The following is a 21,169-nucleotide window of genomic DNA, read 5'->3' as shown; positions in this document are numbered from 1 at the left end:
CACGTATGAGCAAAGCCTCAAAATTAATCCTTTGAACGTACAGAGGTAGAGCTCTCAAAGGACACCGGTTAGGAAGCAACAGTACGCCCTTTATAATTCCAAGAGACAACACAGATCAACTGTTTCGATGGAAAATTCGGCGGTACCGGTGCGTTTTTTCACTCAAACTTAGTTCCAGTGACTATTACTCACATTTTCTGTGCCTAAACAACACAGCTTGAGGAACTGAAGGGGATTCCATCCTGGTAATTAAGGAGGGTCCCCAACACTGACAGTCCCATCTTAAAAAGCAGTCCCCCTGCATTTTACCCGAGGAGCAATGGCCAGAGCCTCCCTTTTAAAACGATGGGGAGAAATCAGAACATCACACACTGTCCCTTTCAGCTACTGTGAACCGAGCCGCGAGACGACCAGTACCCCCTAGCACAGCGCGGACGGGCCAGCGCGCAGGGGCCACTGTGACAGGCGACAGCACAAGAGACGAAGCCCAGGCCCAGGGGCTCTGAGCTCCACGCTCCACCGGCAACGCCCAGGGGCCAAGGCGTATTACCTTTCCGGGATGTGCTTTCCACCCGCCCTTCCTCGTGGCCAACGAACTGGCTCATGTCACCCAACGCCCACCCACCGCCCACCCAACGCCAGGAGTGCCAAAGTCGCCAACCCGGCGTCCCCGGTGCCAGCACAAGGCCACGAACCACAGGCGCCTAGGCACAAGCCCACGCAGCTCGCGGATCTCCTTCTACTGCGCATGCGCCACCGCGTGTCGAAATGACTGTCACCACGCAGGCGGATTAACGCGCTTGATTAGTAAAGAGGATTCTGATGCCTGCAATTTCCCTCAGCCGGAGGCTGGTAGCACACGTCCATTAGTTCGTGTGTGTACCCTGCAGAATTCCAATCATACGGGACATGGAAAGTTGTCCGACTCTCCCAGTTCCTTGTGTGGTTCTTCCAGATATTTCCCAAGTGCTTACATTCACACTTGTATCTTGTATGTAAGTATTTGTACGTAACAGGTATCCTGTAGTTTATAGAAGAGCAGCACACTATACACATACTATATACATAGTCTACAATGTGTCTTGGATAGTGACGCTGTTATCTTTCTAAATATAAACTTGGCTGGATTGCTCTGTTGCTTGAACATCTTCACTTAGCACAGAATACAGCCCAGGTTGTTAGCATAGCATTGAGAACTCTTTATAAACAAATATCAGTCTGTCTCTCCAACTGAATTATATGTTCAAACTATGACTTACAAGGACCTACATCATCCACCTCCCTCCTTTGCTCTGCCAGCCTCCCCTGATCTCATTCTCTACTGCCCTGCCCTCACTCACTTTCCCCTGTCCAGCCACACTGGCTTCCTTACTAGTCCTCAAACATGCCAAGCACAGTCGTGACTCAGGGACTTTGCACCTACTATTCCTTCTGCTTCAGAACACACCCTCCCACCCCATCTCCACTCTCCCAGAACACACCCTCCCACCCCATCTCCACTCTCCCAGAACACACCCTCCCACCCCATCTCCACTCTCCCAGATAGCCAATGGCTTGTTTCTCACTTCAAGGCTCTGCTCAATCGACATCTTAATAGAGGGGACTTCCCTGATCACCTACCACATTCCCTCACCTCTTCATCTTCTTTTGTTATTCTCCAAAGCACTTACCACCGCTTGACACTCCATATATTGACTTATTTATTCGTCTCTCTCCCCCACTAGAATGGAAAGTACGTAAGGGCAAGAACTTTGTTCTCTTCCTACTTCCTAGAACAGTGCCTTCAACTTAGAAGGTGTTATACAAATATTTGCTGAAAATCAATGTATGACTTCTTTGCCCTTTCACACTACCCTCTAGTCACACCAGAGGCTGCCCCTCCAGAGCACAAGTTCAAGCCCTGTGCCTTCTGTACCTGTCCCCAATACCTGGGCTGTCCTTTCCTCATTCCGGCAAAATCCTCTTCCCCCAAGCCCAGCTCAAACGCTGTCTCCTCAGTCAGGCCTTCCTCAGTTTCTCCTCTATATTCCTGCTGCACTTGATTCTTTTATCATAATTAACCCACTTATACTCACTACATGTTTCTCTTCCTAGATAACTGTAAGTTGCTACTCAACAAAGACTTCTACTCACCTCTGTATCCCCGTGCCCTAACAACAAACCTATAAGGCTCTCGGTGTTTACTGAAACAATTTATTTTCTGAGTCTCTACCAATTCTAGGGAGTGCATAGTACAGTCTCCTCCTCATTATCAGTGAGCCTGGCACCTGTGGGAGGCCCTTACAGCAGAGGAAAGTCACCAATGGATCATAACTAAGGTCCTGAGACTGCAATGGCAGACAGCATGGTGAAGTTAGCCCACTGCATGCAGAAGACCCACAGAGGAGTCAGCATATGCAATGGACTACACTTGGTATAACATGTGAACAATCAAGGTTTACAAACGTGTTCTCATGCACTTGTAAGGATCTTCTAGCCCACGCGGAACAGACAGAACACACACAAAGGAGCCTGGAGGAAGTGAGTAGGCCGGCAGCTGTGCCCTAACATCTTAAGAGGTAACATTTCTGTGACTACAGTTTAAACAAATCAGATAATTTGCCTCCTTTCTAGACACCCTGGTTATCACAGGACAGGCCAAGCCTCTCAAGTTTTAAAGCTAAAGTACACAGAAGATCTGTGGATAGGGCTTAAGATATTTAAGAGCTAGTACCTGCATTAAGCAACCAGGTTATAGAATGAAAATTTATCTTGAAATTCCCGTCTCTCCCTCTCTCTCTCGCCTCCTATCCCCTATCTTCCCACCTCCATCTCTATCTATTCCTTCTCCCCTACTCCCTGTTTTATGTATATACGTGCATCATTTTATATATACACGGAATATTTACTGTCTGTTACGTTTATTTAATAAAGTGCACACTCCTCAGGCTAAATTTAGAAAGAGGACAAAATGAACACTTTCACATGGGCGTCAGTGGTGTTCCAAAGATAAAAGATTCCTCAGTCTTAAAACATGGCAAACACCATGTTCCTTCTGATAGTTAGATGCTAGAAAAAGGCAAGTGGATCCTTAAAATTCACACGCTATTAAGACCTACTATCAACAGAGTAGATCTTAAAGTGGAAACAAGAAAACACCAGCCTTTTAAGTTCTTCCTGTCTGAAGATCAGAATAAGAGGTGGTAGTGTTCTTCCTCACTTGCACCCGAAGTGTAAAAGCAGCAAAAATACCTTAAACACATATATGATGAGGAAGCCGCTCTTCTGGTCCACTCTGTTTTGTTTTGCTTCTAGGGATCTGTCTCACTCCGAACCTTTGCTTTTTGTTTTCTCTTTTATGTATGCTAAGAACCTGAGAGTCTTAACCTTTTCTTCCACCTCTCAACCAATAAATAGGACAAAAGAACATTTTTATGTTTTTATGTATTTTCCATTCAAATTTTTCAAAAAGAGATAAGTAAGCTAGCTCAGTTCATATTTCTCACAAAAATTACTTTCCAAATGAAACTAAATTGTTTGTGACCATAAACAGGAAAAACACCGTACTCTATTAGCACCATCTGACATTTCCACCTTAATGTTACCAAACACAACTTGACACTAATGTCAGAACTATTAAAAATGTTAAAAATCCCCAACCCCACTCAAAATGCATACCAAAGTTCAGGTAAAGGAAAAACAAAAACAAAAACAAAAGCAACTCACCGTTATCTTTATTTTCTTTCAGAAACCCATTAACAGCACACTGGAATTTAAAACTAGTGTCGTCATCTGGCCTGATGCCCAATTGTACAAATTTTTAAATAAGGAATAGTTTCTGGTAAGTCCTATAAGGCAAAACCATGAAAATATGTATTATTTCCTTTGTAGGGAAAGAATAAAAAATTAATTAGAGAAGGCAGACTATAAACCAGGAGAGTACATTAAACTTTGTATGTCAGTTATTCTGATGAGAGCCATTTTTTCCAAAGCTGCTTTAACCAGTAATTATCACTTGATTTTCATTAAAACTGCAGAACGGACAGTTACCAGGCATGCAAAAGGAAAAGCAAATCTATGTGAATGAATGCACATGTAACTCAAAATGATATAAACAGTTCTACCTACATTTATGTTCTATCTTACATTTCAAGGGCCATAAAGCGGCTGTGATTTAAGGAGAGGAGTAGAATAGAGTCAGAAGAACTTGGATTCGAATTAGGAAATAGAGGCAATTTCAGGCATTGTTGAGAACTGGTATTCTTGGGGTGGGAGAAAGTAGACTATCAATAGAAGACAGAAAAGGATAAGTGAAAATTCTCTAGTTCTGAATTTAAATGGAAAGTAGCAGTAGGAACCTATGACATATTTTAAAAATATGAAAAACAAACATACATAGTTCCTAGCTCTGACCACTGAAAAAGTCTAGAAACAACTGATGTCATGTCAAAAGGACTCAGGAGTCACTGAGAAGCTCCAACTGGCCAAAGATAGGGCCTCAGTTAGAATAATAACTGTAACGGAGTCCACGGTGATAGGAATAAATAAAATTTTACAAAACTGGTCACCACTGGAGGATATCTGTGAATCAACTCATTATTTTGAAAACTGTTAAATAAAAGAAGAGAATCATGCCTCTACAACTGGGCAACCAAACAGTTGATGAGGGGAATCTTCTCCTCGTACAAATATACCCAGCTAATAAGTGAAAAAAAGAACAACAGAATTCACCATTCTTTGGAGCCTCAACTGAATTAATGGATGTAGGTATGAATCATCAGCGACTGCTAATACCACAGAAAGAGACAATTATATATGTCTCCATGGAAGAACACATCATCACCTATGAAACTGTCTTGCCAAAACAAACCATGCAAGCTTCATTCTGATCAACTACCAATTTACAGGAAATAAAAGGATTGAAGAATATGTTGCCAACACATGGAATGTAATCATCGACATCTAGATGGGACAAATTACCTGGTTTCTTTAAAAACAAAATTCAAGGAGGAAAAAAAAAAGTGAGAGAGACATGGAGGGAGAACCTATAGATTAAACAAGACTTCAGAGACCTAACAATCCATGGCAAAGTGTGGACCTTATTTGGATCTAATTCAAAATTCTTATAAACAATTTTTTATGACGTTTAGGAGAGAACTGCAAATTTGAGCACTCACTGGGTATTTAATATTAAAAAATGATATTAAGGAATAAAAGTCCTATATTTTAAATGCACGTACCAAAAACGTACAGGTGTAATTACATGTTGTCTCGGAGCTGCTTCAAGATAATATGGAATGGGGTGAAACAGGTGGGGGTATAGATAAAACATGACAGCCATCAGTTGGTAAATAAGAAAGCTGGAGGAGTTCATGGGTATACAAGGAACACTCACAGTATTTTTATACTTTTGTATATGCTTAAAATTTGTGATAATTGTTTAAAAACAAGACGACACTGTAGAAAACAGTTTGGCACTTTCTCAAAGGTTAAACGTAGAGCTACCGTATGATCCAACAACTCTGCTACTACCTACACTGCACATCTAACAGAACTGAAAGCAGGGATTTGAACAAATATTCGTACACCAATGATCATAGCAGCATGATTCACAATACCTACAAGGTGGAAAAAAACCAAGTGTCAATCAACCGTTGAATAACAAACTATGGTCTATATACACACAATGGGATTTTCTAAGCCAAAAAAGAAATGGCATTTCGTTACGTGCTACAACATGGATGAACCTTGAAAACACGATGTTTAGTGCAATAAGCCAGACACAGAACGACAAATACTGCAGATTCCACTTACACGAGGTACCTATAGTTTTTGACAGCACTAAGAACATTTCCATTATCGTGGAAAGTTCTATTGACCAGAGCTGACCCATAACATTTTTATTTAATTTTACATTTATTCCTCTTTGCTAAGCAAATCCTCTCTCTTACTAAAAAACAATATTAGCAAGATGGCTAGATATAAGCTCAAGATGCAAAAATCTATTGGATTTCTATAATCCAGGAACAAAGGGAGAGCTTAAAAATTATTTAAAATGGAAAAAAAAATACCTAGGAATAAATCTAAATAAAAATGTGCAAGACATTTATGGAGAAAATAAAACCTTATTGAAAGATATTAAAGAAGTCTTATATAAATGGAGAGATACATCTTGTTTATGGATAGAAAAGACTCATCATAATGATGTAAATTTTCCCCAACTTAATTTATATAGTCAATACAATTACAATAAAAATACTTAATAGAGGTTTTGCAGGGTTGCCAATTCTGCAATTTATTTGAGTGGTCAAGAACAGCTCAGACACACCTAAAAAATCCATTCATTCCAAAATGGTGCCGGAAAACTTAATTATTCATAAGAAAACAAAGAAATTGGGTAATACAGACAAGTCGATTGTAAGTGCATTAATGGCTCGAATATAAAACAAAGATACACTAGAACTTTCAGTAGAAAATATACTATATCTGGGTAGCATTAAACTAGGGAAGGACATTTTAAGTAGAACAAAAAGACACTAAGCTAAAAGATAAATTTGATTTCATTAAAATTGAGAGCTGCTATTTATCACAAGACAACATAAAAAAAGTGAGAAGGCATGAAATAACTTATTTGTGTCATATATAGCTGACCAAGGATTATTTGCTTGTATTTAAAGAACAATAGAAATAAGTAAGAAAAAGATAAACAGTAGAAAAATGGACAAAAGATATTCTCTGAACTTTCACAGAATAGGAAACATAGGCAACTATTAAACAAATGAAAGGATTCTCAACCTATCGGTAATTAGGGAAATACAAATTAAAATTGTTATGGACTGAATTGTGTTCCCTAAAATTCGTAGGTTGATGCCCCATCTCCCAATGTGGCTGTTTGGAGACAGGGACTTTGAAAACATAAATATGGTTAAATGAGGTCATAATGGTGGGGCCCTAACTGATATTACTGGTGTCCTTGTAAGAAGAGGAAGAGATACGAGGGAAGTACACACACAGAGAAAAGGCCATGTGAGGACATAGCAAGAAAGCAGTGGTCACCTGCAAGTCAAGGAAAGAGGCCTCAGGAGGACCCCAAACTGCCAACATCTTGATCCCGGACTTCCAGCCTCCAGAACTGTGAGAAGATAAATCTCTTGTTTTTTTTTTTTTTTTTCCGGTACGCGAGGCTCTCACTGCTGTGGCCTCTCCCGTTGCAGAGCACAGGCTCCGGACGCGCAGGCTCAGCGGCCATGGCCCACGGGCCCAGCCGCCCCGCGGCACGTGGGATCCTCCCGGACCGGGGCACGAACCCGCGTCCCCTGCATCAGCAGGCGGACTCTCAACCACTGCGCCACCAGGGAAGCCCCAAATCTCTTGTTTTTTAAGCCACTGAATCTGACGTATTTTGCTAGGACAACCTGAGCAGACTAATAACAGGGAACAAAAGACTAGACTGGCCATTCTAACTGGTGAAGCTATAGAGCAAAAGGACTGAAAATTGATTCCATAACTTTGGAAAACATTATTTTTTAAAGCTGACTATTTGAATTCCCTACAACCCAGCAATTCTACTCTTAGTATGTCTACACTATTACTTATGTTAAATCTTGCACATGTGTACCAGGACACATTAAAATAAATGTTCATGGAAGTACTGTCCATAATAGGCCCAAAACAACCCAAATATCATTAATAGAATAATAAACACATTTTCTTGTATTTATACAATAAAATATTATACAGTAGTGCAAATGAATGAACACTAGTTAAAGCAAAGTGGATGAATCTTAGAAGCATAATGTTGAGTAAAAAAAGCAAGCACAGAAGACTAAAGTATGATATCAATTTTATAAATCTCAATAATAAGCAAAATCAGATAAAAATTATGTGGATGTTGAACATAAAGCCAAGATCAGAGTGATTTCTTTGGTGAAAGCAGGAAGGTGGGATCAGGGTAGAGAACAGAGAAGACTCAGCAGTTTTGATTCTAGTTCTTAGTTTTGGTGGTGTGTTTGCAGGAGTTTTTATTATTTCTCATAACTTACATACAATTAAATATATTCTTTTTATATTATCTAATAATATTTGAAAAATCAAAATCCATTATATGCCAAAGATAACCCCTAGACATTAATTATAGAGAGTCCACTTTGAAACAACATACATAGTTACTCATAAATCTTCTGTAGTTTAAAGCTTTTAGCTATGGAATTCTTCCCCTTTCACATGAGGACTTTATGTTCCATAATGAAGGAAAATTGTTCCTACTTTGGGACAATTTGCCGTCTTTATTTAAGTGATACTAGTCCTTTGGCTGCCTAGAAATTTTAAAAACAACTGATAACTACATCTACTGCCTGCAGGAGAATAAAGGAAAAGGAGCATAGGAGGCAATCTCATACATTATTGATAAACACATACAAAGACAATATTGGTACAAAGCTATTTCTCCATATAGCAACTCTGAACTTTAATAATATATATATATATATATCAATCAAACATTAATAAAAGAATAAAATTATCCAATATGAGTACATTTGCTCTTGTTTTGCAATTAGTTCCAGGATTCTATTTTAGATTACTACTTCATATCTGCGAGAGTTGGGTGTGTGTTTGTGTTAGACCTTCGCGGTCTCCTAGGAGTTTCGACTTGCCCAGGAAACAAGAAGAGTCGGAAGTCGATGCAAAACGCAAGAGGTTTATTGAGGGCCGGTGCACCAGGGTTCCTTGGTCCTCACGCAGGAGGTCGAAGAAGGAACCCTTTTGGGCGCGAATATGTCAGTTTTATAGGTTCCCACTTCCCCGTATGTAAATTATAGATTTGGTTGTGTTCTCCTGCTGATTGGTCCCGGCTTAGGCTCGGACCAGAGAGGGAACTTGTCCCCAGCTGCCTGATTGGTCTTTGACAGACACCTTTTTTACATTTTGTTATCTCCCTCCTTCTCGGAAGGGGGCCGGACATCCTGGAAATTCACCCATTGTCTAAGAAGCCCCTATTGTCTGGAGAGTTCTTAATCATTAGCTGGAACAATGTCCCTCGAGTCCCACATTCCCCCCTTTTTCTTGTGACTATTGATTCCAATCATGGAATCTCAACCTTCTGTTCGTAAACTTTGGTACTGTTGTCTTAACATTAGAACTTGTACAGTACTGATACGTTCTCTAATAAATGCTATCAAGCGATTTAGAACACATGGTCCAAAAGTTAAAATCAACAATAAAACAATAAGAGGTCCCAACAGAGTAGAGATTAAGGTGGTAAACCAGGGGGACTTATCAAACCATGATTGAAACCATCCTTTTTCGTTTTCTCTCTCCCTTTGCCTTTTATCTAAGCGTTCCCTTAGTTTATCCATGGTTTTGGTAATGGTTCCTGAATGATCAATATAAAAGCAACATTCTTCTTTTAGAGCGGCGCATAATCCCCCTTCTTTAAGAAACAGCAAATCTAGGCCTCTTCTATTCTGCAACACCATTTCTGAAAGTGAGGTGAGTGATTCCTTTAGTTGAGTTATGGAACTTTCTAATGCTCGAAGGTCGATGTCTACAGCCTGTCTTAAACTTGCATAATACTGGGGTTGTTGTATGAGGGCTGTGGTTCCTGTTCCTATCCCGGCAGATATTCCTAGTCCTAGAAGGACAGCCAATGTGAGGGTTACAGGTTCTCTTTTGTTTTTTGTTTTTCCTACATATTCATCTAAAAAGGATGAGTCTGAATGGTAGATAAGTCTAGGGACTAATTGCACTAACACACAAAAGTCAGCTGAAGTATTAAGAACCTCTAAAGAGACACAAGGGGTGAGCCCCGTGTTACATGTCCACCATCCATCTTGAGGAGGTACAAGATATCCTGAGCCTGAAGGGAGGCTAAAATCATGACAAAGGTGTCTATGGGACTGGGGAGGTGTTCCTATACAAGTACCATTTCCAGAAACCGAGGACAGGGTTAATTTACTGTTCCCTTCTTGCTTCCATCGACATTGGTCTGAGGAGGTAGAATTAGTATAGTTGGAGCTATATCCTATAGCATCATAATAAGGGGGAGGGGCAGCATAGCAAAGCCAACATGATTTTGTAGCCTCTGGGTTTGTAGCATTGAGAACCGTAAAGGCTGCCTGCACCAAAGAAAGCATCCTATCCTGAGGAGTCCCAGGCTTAACTGTGGGTTCTTTGGATCCAGAGGTTTCATTAGTCTCATTCTTTGTTGACGTAGTTGAAGGGGCCGGGGGAAGCAAAGGGGGGCCAAGTACGGGATTTGGGCCTATTGATATAGGAGCAGGAGTCTCAATCTTTAGCTTAAGGGTCATTAATATTCCTAAATCATATCCCCTCATGTAAAATCTAACACCCCAAGAATGACCATTTATCCATTTTTTATCTCTTTTTCCGGGATTACTAAAGGAAATTTTAAGGGGATGACACCATCCTGAACATTTACTCCGGTGTCCGGTATCCTCATTATGAGAATTAGCCGTTACAGTAATAAAATCCCAAGTTGAGGTGGGTTTCCAATTAGTATCCCCGGTAGTTTTACATCCCCAGCTTTTGCAATAAAAGTTTTTAGTTCCACCACATTTATAATTCAGAGATCAAGGGCGGTGGAACCCGGGGCATACGTAGAAAGTGAGGATACCAAGCATCATTCTTTTGCCTGCATTTTTGCAACCCGGCCCAAACCAATCAGTTTCCGAAACTTTGGAAGGGGCCGTGTTTATATCATAAGAATCTTCTGTATCCCAATAAGGTGCTCCTATAGCCAATTTACAAACATCAGGAAAAAGATCTGGCCACCAGGTGCAGGGGGGTGTAGTATGACTAATGGACCAGGTTACATCTCCAGTCTGAGAAATTACCTGCCAAGTTAAACGTTGGGGGAGGTGAGGGCTAAAATCACTTACAGTCAGTAAAGGCAGTAAAACCAAAATTATAAGTCTTAGGTTCGTAGAAGCTTGAGTTTGAGCGGGTTGTCGGTTCTTTGGGCCCGCCATCCTGATGATGCCGTCGCTGGTGCAGCCTTCACATGTGAAGCATGGATCCAGGCAGCGATGCCGTCCACTTTTATGGCCGTTGGGGTGGTGAGGAGGACGGTGTATGGTCCTTTCCATCGAGGTTCCAACGTCTGGGTTCGATGCCGACGGACGTATACGGAGTCTCCGACTTGGAAAGGATGAGTTTCTCCCGGTGTTCCCGGTTGGTAGGCCTCGGCGAGTTGGGACCATATTTCTTTCTGGACCAATTGGAGTCCCAGTAGCCTAGCATATAAGTCAGTGTTATTTTGACAATCAGGTTTTATTTCTTTTCCTAAAGTGAGGAGGGGAGGCGGGGCACCATATAATATTTCAAAAGGAGTAAGATGGTATCGGGAAGGTGTATTTCTAACCTGGAATAGGGCCAAAGGAAGGAGCACCGTCCAATCGGTACCGCCAGTCTCCAAGGACAATTTAGTTAGGGTCTCTTTTAGAGTCCTATTCATTCTTTCTACCTGACCTGAACTTTGGGGTCTATAGGCACAATGTAATTTCCAATCAGTCCCCAAATATCTGGCCACATCCTGACTTACCTGGGCGACGAAGGCTGGACCATTATCAGACCCTATTACCTTTGGTGCTCCAAATCGAGGAAAAATTTCTTCTAAAATCTTCTTGGCTACTACAGCAGCTGTTTCTTTCTTTGTTGGGAAAGCCTCTATCCATCCTGAAAAAGTGTCTACAAAAACTAAAAGGTATTTATTACCGTACCTTCCAGGACGCACTTCGGTAAAGTCCATTTCCCAGTAAGTTCCTGGGCGGTCCCCCCTGAGTCTCTTTCCAGTTTCAAGTTTCCCTTTGTGAGCATTTACCTGTTGACATGGGACGCATTCCTGCACAATTTGTTCAGCTAATTTTGTCATTCCAGGGGTTTCGTACCCGGCTTTTTGTAACAAGGCTACCATCTTTTTAGTCCCCAAATGTGTCCATCTGTGCATCTGTTGTAACATGGATTCTGCTTGCTGAGGGGACAAAGTTCCTTTTGTTGTGGCCGGGATGATTTCTTCGTCACGGCCTCGTTTTTCAGGAACTTTATCTGACAGTCCTAGAATGACTTCTCCTGATGCTATTTCTCGGGCCACTTGGTCAGCCATATTATTTCCCCTAATTATTGGGGTATTTCCTTTTTGATGTCCAGGGCAGTGGATGATACTGACTTTAGTAGGAAGCATGAGTGCAGTCAACAAAGCCATGATTTCGTCTTTGTTTTTAATTTCTTTGCCACCTGAAGTTAGTAGCCCTCTCTGTTGGTAAATGGCACCGTGGATATGAGCGGTAGCAAACGCATATCTACTGTCTGTGTAGATGTTTACTTTTTTATTCTCTGCCATCTCTAATGCCCTCGTCAGGGCAATTAATTCAGCTCGTTGGGCTGAGGTCCCTTGTGGTAGCGCCGCTGCCCATATGACTTGTTTTCCGTCTACCACGGCTGCCCCAGTTCGACGCTTACCTTCCTCCAGGAAACTGCTCCCATCCGTGAACCAGGTGAAATCAGCATCAGGGAGGGGCAGGTCCATCAGATCTGGCCTACTGCCGTGTGCTGCGGCCAGTACTTCCTGACAATCATGTATGATGGTGGAGCCTTCCAAGTCAGGATCAGGTAGCAAGGTGGCTGGATTGAGTCCTGTGGCTGGAGCAAACTTGATGCGATCTGAGTTTAGCAACAGGGTTTAGTAATGGGTCATCCTGGCATTAGTTAGCCACCTATCCAGTGGTTGACGGACTACATTTTCCAGGGCATGAGGAGCTGTTATCGTTAGATTTTGTCCTAAAGTTAGTTTGTCAGCATCTTTGACTAGAACGGCCACTGCAGCGATTATCTTTAAACAGGTGGGTCATCCTGATGCCACAGGGTCCAATTTTTTGACAAATAAGCAACTGGGCGATTCCAGGGACCCAATTTCTGAGTCAATACTCCTTTTGCAATGTCCTTATTTTCAGCCACATATAAATGAAAGGGTTTGGTTACATCTGGCAGTCCTAGGGCTGGAGCTGAAAGTAAAGCTCGTTTGATTTGGTCAAAAGCCCGTTGTTCCTTTTCGCCCCAAACGAAAGGAGTGCTGTTTTTGGTTAGGGGGTACAATGGGGCCGCCAGCTCAGCAAACCCTGGAATCCATAGTCTACAGAATCCGGCCATCCCCCAAAATTTTCTAACCTGCCTGGCGTTTTTGGGAGCCGGAATTTGGGCCACCGTATCCTTTCTGCTCTCCGTGAGCCATCTTTGTCCCCCTTTTAACAGGTACCCCAGGTAACTGACCTGTTGTTGGCATATTTGTGCTTTCTTGGCTGAGGCTCTATATCCCAGGGTTCCAAGTTCCGTTAACAGTTTTTCAGTACCCTTGATACAATCTTCTTGGGTCTCAGCAGCTAATAAAATATCATCAACGTATTGGAGTAATGTTACCTGGGGATTTGATTCTCTATATGATGCCAAATCCTGATGGAGGGCTTCATCAAAGATGGTCGGGGAGCTCTTAAATCCCTGAGGTAGCCGTGTCCATGTCAGCTGACCAGACATTCCCGATGTTGGATCTTTCCATTCGAAGGCAAAGTAGGGTTGGCTCAGGGGAGAGAGTCTTAAACAGAAAAAAGCATCTTTAAGGTCCAAAACAGTATACCACATATATTGAGGTGGAAGAGTGCTCAGGAGGTTGTAAGGGTTTGGAACTGTGGGGTGGAGGTCTGCCACCCGTTTGTTTACCTCTCGTAGATCCTGCACCGGCCGATAATCATTTGTTCCTGGTTTTTTTACCGGCAGGAGAGGGGTGTTCCATGCTGACTGACATCTTATTAAGATGCCCAAGTCTAGTAGCCTCTGTATATGGGGACGGATACCGTCTTTGGCTTCTCTACTCATGGGGTATTGACGGACGGTTATTGGGGTGGCAGTTGCCTTGAGTTCCACTAGCACCGGGGGCCGATTTTTTTGCCATCCCCATACCGGCAGTTTCTGCCCAGGCTTGAGGGAACCGAGTTACCCAATCTGTAACATTAACTCGTGAGGATGAAGGCTGCTCGTATAATTTATATTCATCTTCTAATTTCATAGTCAATATTTGAAGTAACCTTCCTTTATTATCAGTTATGGTGGGACCTTCTGGCTGAAAGTGGATTTGAGCCCCTACTTTGGAGAGTAAATCTCTTCCCAGCAAAGGATAGGGGCATTCCGGAATAATAAAAAATGAATGGGTTACTCGTCCAATCCCAAGATCTACTGTCCTTCGTGTGGTCCATGAATATTGTTTATTCCCAGTGGCTCCTTGTACCCATGACCTTTTAGCTGAGATAGGACCTTTTGAGTGGAGAAGGACGGAGTGCTGGGCTCCGGTATCCACCAAAAATTGAACAGGTTCCCCCTCCACTTTAAGAGTTACCCGGGGCTCGGGGAGAGGGTTCGAGCCCTGACTTTTCTAGTCTTCTTCTTCCAATGTTAAGATTTTGTTTTTGGTTGGCCTTCCTCCACTCTTTTTCTTAGGGCATTCTCTCGCCCAATGTCCTTTTTGTTTACAGTAGGCACATTGGTCCTTGTCTAATGGCCGCCTTCTGTCTGCCGTTCGCCCTTCCTGCCTATTTCTATCCCCTATATTTCTTCCTCCAACCACAGTGGCCAGTATCTTACTTAAATTCCTCTCCTGTCTCTTATCCCGTCTTATTTCACGGGCTTCCTGCTCTTTCTGCTTTCTTTCTTCCTTCTCTTCCTCTGTTTCTCTTTTGTTATATACTTTATCTGCCTCTTTTACTAACTCCTGAAGCGAAAATCCCTGCAAGCCATCTAGCCTCTGTAATTTCTTCTTAATATCAGGGGCCGCTTGATCTATGAAAGCCATTGCTATAGTAGCCCTATGTTCCTCCGAAGTTGGATCATAAGGGGTAAAGCGTCTAAAGGCTTCCATTAAACGTTCCAGGAACACAGTTGGAGATTCCTGGGGCCCCTGAGTGACTTCCCTTACCTTAGCCAAATTAGTGGGCCGTCTGGCCGCTCCATGGAGACCCGCCACCAGAGCCTGGCGATACATTTTCAGGCGCTCCCTACCTTCCGGGGCATTGAAATCCCAGTTTGGCCTGACGAGTGGGAAACCAGCATCAATCTCGTTAGGCAGCTGGGTAGGTTGCCCATTGGCGCCTAATACATTTTTTTTCTGGCTTCTAAAAGAACCTGTTGCCTCTCCTCAGTCGTTAGGAGAGTCTGAAGCAGCTGCTGACAATCATCCCATGTGGGCTGGTGGGAGAAAACAAGAGATTCTATTAAAGCGGTAAGGGCCTGTGGATTTTCGGAAAAAGTTGGGTTATGCATTTTCCAATTATAAAGATCTGCAGAGGAAAAGGGCCAATATTGGAGAGGTCTATTCCCTTGGCCGTCGGGGGGGCCATATTCTCTAAGAGGTAGGGCAGTGGAGTCCGGGGAGATAGCCCTCCGGCTCCTAGTGCCCGCTGAGGGACCCCTTTCTTCTTCCATCATGGATGGTTCCCTTGGTGCCAAGGGCAGTGGAGCTGGGGGTCCTCTAGGTGGTAGGGGATTTGGGGCCGGAGGATAAGGGGGTGGGGAATCCAAAAGAAGCAAATCTGACTGCGGGTCAGGATAAATCGCCTTCGGTGGATCCGGGGCGTCGGGTAGCTTCTCCGTGTTGGGGTTTTTCTTTAAGGCTAATATCTCCGACGCTGCTGATGTGTGCGCGGACGTACCTGTTGAGGAAACAAAGGGCCGGACCCACAGAGGCGGGGAGAGAATTAAATCTTCCCAGACCAAGACATATGGTACTTGGTCTGGATGTCCGTGGGGATCTATATTAAATATCTTAGACTTCAGCAGCTTAATCTTGTCTAATAAAAAGGATCCTTCGGGGGGCCATCCTATCTGAAATGTTGGCCATTCAGAGGCACACAAAGTCTGCCACTTTCCTTTCTTTACCTCTAGCGAAAAATTATGGGCTCTGGCCCGAACTTCGGTCCAATGGCTTAGGGTAAGGGAAAGAGGAGTCGTCATAGTTTGTCCCATTGTCGTCCGTCAGAGAAGAAGAATAGACCACAATACAGAAACAGTTAAAAACTCCACGAAACACATATACGCATGGGCCACTGCGAGCTCGCTTCAAAACCGAAACCTCTTCAGATGGCAGTTATCACCAAGGGAACTGCCGAAACCGAGTGAAGGGGAGACAGAGTTTGCCTCTCCTTCCAGATGAGCCACCAGGGCGTCCCCTAGGGCTCATGGACGCCGGCTATTAGCACGTCTGCCTAGCCAGAGGTCCGATACAGATTCCATAATAAGCCGATTCTTACGGCTTTCCTCCGATAATGGCCCACAAAGAACAAAGGACAAACAGACAATCAAGCTCGAGCTTACCTGGTACCTCCAACTCCCGATGTTCTTGTGGTCCGGGGCGAGTGGAATCCCGGACGAGCCCCCAAATGTTAGACCTTCGCGGTCTCCTAGGAGTTTCGACTTGCCCAGGAAACAAGAAGAGTCGGAAGTCGATGCAAAACGCAAGAGGTTTATTGAGGGCCGGTGCACCAGGGTTCCTTGGTCCTCACGCAGGAGGTCGAAGAAGGAACCCTTTTGGGCGCGAATATGTCAGTTTTATAGGTTCCCACTTCCCCGTATGTAAATTATAGATTTGGTTGTGTTCTCCTGCTGATTGGTCCCGGCTTAGGCTCGGACCAGAGAGGGAACTTGTCCCCAGCTGCCTGATTGGTCTTTGACAGACACCTTTTTTACATTTTGTTATCTCCCTCCTTCTCGGAAGGGGGCCGGACATCCTGGAAATTCACCCATTGTCTAAGAAGCCCCTATTGTCTGGAGAGTTCTTAATCATTAGCTGGAACAATGTCCCTCGAGTCCCACATTTGGTTTTGTGGAAGCTGCATTGTGCTAAATTTTACATTTCTTTCTTGAATTAAATGGCTTTTGTTATCCCTTGGGAATACTGAAGACAGCAACAGCAGATTACTACCTACCAGTGGAAAAGTATAAATAGCAATTTTAGCCGCTAGTGATTCTGAAATTGCCCTTAACTTTGTCCTTATAAAAATGCTCCAAGAATTACGTTTTGCAAATCCACAGATTTACTATCCATATTCAAGTCATTTATGTGGAGAAAGAATGTAGCCAGCCTTATCGGTAACACAGGATGTTATAGCCATCAAGCCGTCAGCCACTGAAGCCACACCCAAAGCCGCACCCTGAGGGGATTCAGGATGGAGAAAACAGGATACTGGCCCTAGATAATTAAAGTGCAAATCAAGGGACTGATTTCCATGAGACCAGATTCTTGCATCTCACCATATATACAAAAGTGCTAAATTTATTAACTTAAGATGTCTAGTTTCTTTAATTAACAGTAATCTTTTGATGTTCCAACTACCTGTTTTTTTTTTTTTTTGCAAGAACCCCTAAATACCCTGTGCCCTCCCTTACCTCTTCAGAACAGTCCCTCAGAGCTATCTGAGAGGCTGTCTCCTGACTTAAGTCCTCAGTATGTCCTCCACATAAAACATAATTCTCAACTTCTAGGTTGTGCATTGTTATTCAGTCAACATTTAATTGTATGGCTCATGTAGGTACTATGCCTAAATGTAATGGGATGAGCTGTAAATTATTAAAACTAGATAAATTCTGTCAGCTCTACCACTAGCTGAGATCCAGGCTTTCACCTCTGGATACTTCTGTCATAGACCTTGGCAGATATGGGGTCTGTGTTGGTCTTAAAATTATTCTTAGAATTATGGGGACTCATTCATTCTTTCAACAAATTTTATTGCTTATACTCTGTGTGTCAGTTACAGTGCTGGGTCTTGAAATACAGAAGTCAACACACGAAAATACAAGGATAAAACACATTTTCTACCATATTAACTTTTTTCATTCATTAATTCATCCCTAAGTCATTCAACACGCATCTTCTTATTGAATACTGATGAGGGGTCAAATGCCATGCTAAACACTCAGTATATAACTGCAAACGAGATGGATAGGCCCTGATTTGGATGTCAGTACTATCTTTTGTCCTGCCATATAATGGGTCAGCTTCATTATTCCCTTTACCCTAAGTTTTTATCACAAATTGCTAATGAAAATAAAGCTGTCAGTGGAGTTTCAACATGCATAGGTAAATGAGAACACAGAACTCCCCTTTCGCATGCCCCATTCTCCTCCTTCTAACTCCCTATGTGAACTCACTTTGTGCCAAGACCAAGAAGCTGTGCCCCAATAAGAACCAAGCTGATTTCCTCACACTGACTGGGGCTATTGCTCACTTAGAAGACTTGATGCTTAATTTTGATAAGCAACTAGAAGACCATGGAGACAACCTATAAAAATGATTTGTCTTGGGAGAAAATACTAAAGAGGGTTAATGTGCTGTTCCACATGTCTAACCTCCTGGGATTAAACCACAGGCACCAAGATCACCAAGTGTACTTGGCAACAATGAGCTAAAAATAAAAAAAAAAAGCATCATACTGTTATTGTATTCATTTCCCCCCAAGGCACTCTCTGATAAACACCACAACCTCTAAGGGAATTGAGAACAGCTTCCTTGTGGGGTTGGTTATATAATATATATGCATCTTTTTCCAAGCAGTTAAATCATATCCAGCTATCAGCACACCTTACTTAAGGTGATCGTAATGTATGAGATTAAATGTTCCTACCTGATTGGAAACCTTCTTGTCCTCAATTCATTGGCTGTACTGGATTTGTTTTTCTTGGGTCAGACCTTCAGACTTCTACCAGAAATCGTTCCTTTGGGGAAACCAGGCCTTCCCAGAAACTCAGGAGACTGAAATGGAGACAGCAAGAGAGAAGGAAATTATTTGGACATATAGACCTCAATTGTTTGGTTTTAAGTAAACGTCCAAGCAAACATCTTCTAAATGGTATAATAACTTTAGGGAAATTCACGGTTTATAAGTTTGTGTACTCATAAACTGAACATATTATGATAAGAGTACAGGTTGCATTTTGTGTCTTCAACTCAAGCAAAGACTTCAAAAAAGGCCCAGTTATCCTTTGTTCATCAAGACACAAAGAGAGGGCAAGAAGGGCAAGTTTCGAGGTCTTTTTCTTTACAATTTACTTCCTTTCTTCAGTCTTCAACAAGATCATCAGGAAATTAACTTTACTAAAGTTAATTATTCATAAAATAAACATAGGAACCTGCAGAAGACTATTTCACAGAGACCTGTAATGTACAATATCCATTGCATACATGAACCATGAGCTTGTCTTTTCTAGCACTGGCATACACAAAACTCTGTGTGTGTGTGTGTGTGTGCGTGTGCGTGTGCGCGCGCACATGTGTGTCTTTTTTTGTGATGGAGCCATAGGGAGAAAATAAATCTATTGGCTGCAATTCAGTGATGTAGAAAGATTTAAGGGTAAAGGGGAAGGTTACATCAAGTGAAACAATAAAGTCATGAGGTTGTGGTTCCATAATAATAACAATAGCAGTCTTCTGTAACCAAGGGAGCAGGCTCCTCAAATTATAGTCACACCTGTAAGACCATCTGCCCATAAATTTCACACTATCATTAATGGAAAACAAATGGCACTGTCTCTCCTTCCCTTTATCCATTGGCCATCCTCATATAAACTCTTTTTCTCTTCAAGGTCATGCTCTTTCCTATCTGTTTAAAAATATTAGGATTTAGGAGGAGTGATACGTAATGTGCCGTGCCTTGGTACTTGTACCAGTGACGGCTCTGTAAGGAGCACTGGGTTGTTAGGAGGCTATCAATTGAATTCCCCTAGAAGCAGAACTTGAGGCAATAATTTGAATGCAAACTGCTCATCTGGGAGGTGCTTCCAGAAAACTCAGAAGTGGAGTGGGAATTGAGAATGGAGGCATGGAAGGAAGCCAACAGAGGTGCATTACCGAATAAATTACTCCTGCAGGGAACTGCTGCCAGTACTTCAGGGGAGTTCTGTGAAACTCTACAGAACATGTCTCAGAGTTATCCCAAGAATCGGTGAGAAACTTGAAGTACTTATCTTCCAGTCCCCTCTGTCCTTGGTTGAAAGCTACACCCAGATACTCCTGTACACTTCTGGCCTGCCCTAAGGTGGATAATTGCAGGTGGTAGCATGATTCTATCAGCATATACTGGAATGATGAGTGCTGGGGAGATATGAGTGGAGCATCGAAACCATCTAATACAGTCGGGACAGGAGATATTAATTATTGGCTTGAAAGTCCAAATGGATAACCTTAAATTCCTGGGTTTATGGTTTTACTTTGAGGTATTTAAGCATGATGTATGAGTAAAAATTTCCTCTGTTAAATCAAGTTTAAGGTCCTAACTCCCTAATCTTCTGGAAAACTGTGGTATCTTTTAACAGATTTTGGAAAAGTAACATGATTAAGATTTCAAATTGACCATTCATTCATTCACTCATTCAACAAACATTTATTGAACACCTAAAGTATGTCATGGGTTAAACTAGGCACCAGTGTTACTGTTACTAAAATCATTATAGTGCCACCTAGAATTCAATGTACTGTGACACTCAAATAAGAAGATCCATAGTTACCGTAAAAGATATTACAGAGTGCTATAGGAAGACACGGTAAGACCTTAATTCATGCTGTGGACAGTAGTATATGGGCGATATCAGTAGGGCTTCCTGTAGAAGGCAATTGAAATGGATATGTAACATGAAGGAAGGGTGAAGTTTTGAGGAAAAGAGAAGATAAATTCATGGTTGCCAGAAAATGAATGGTTAAGGATCAGTCCAGAAAGGAGTTCCATTCATAATCAGTATAAGAAATGCTCACTGGGGCTTCCCTGGTGGCACAGTGTTTGAGAGTCCGCCTGCCGATGCAGGGGACATGGGTTCGTGTCCTGGTCCGGGAAGATCCCACATGCCGCGGAGCGGCTAGGCCCCGTGAGCCATGGACACTGAGCCTGCGCTCTGCAATGGGAGAGGCCACAACAGTGAGAGGCCCGCGTACCGCAAAAAAAAAAAAAAAAAGAGAAATGCTCGCTGGAGTGTAAGAAAAGAAGACAATGGAGAGGGTGGTAGAAGCCAGATCATGCATGGTCCATGTATGTATAGTAAGTGCTATGGTCTAGTCTTTGTGTTCCCCTCCAAATTCATACGTTGAAATCTTAATTTCCGTAGCTGATAGTATTAGTAGGTGGGGCCTTTGGGAAATCATTATGGT

The 21,169-nt window shown here is 42.5% G+C and overlaps 1 long non-coding RNA gene across 1 annotated transcript in view; it reads right to left on the bottom strand.

Annotated features, from left to right (window-relative positions):
* Window positions 1-2,250: 2,250 nt before the first annotated feature.
* The window catches only part of LOC309968336, a 33,062-nt gene continuing 14,143 nt past the window's right edge, over window positions 2,251-21,169 (bottom strand). Inside the window, exons 2-3 of the long non-coding RNA XR_014326569.1 lie at window positions 18,657-18,784; window positions 2,251-3,827 (exon numbers count right to left, since the gene is read on the bottom strand). This is a non-coding gene — a long non-coding RNA (uncharacterized lncRNA). The remainder of the gene's footprint in view (window positions 3,828-18,656; window positions 18,785-21,169) is intronic.

Source organism: Leucopleurus acutus, assembly GCF_964270905.1.
Source record: "Leucopleurus acutus genome assembly, chromosome: 11".
Lineage (NCBI taxonomy): Eukaryota > Metazoa > Chordata > Mammalia > Artiodactyla > Delphinidae > Leucopleurus > Leucopleurus acutus.
This window is presented reverse-complemented; position numbering and strand designations above follow the sequence as displayed.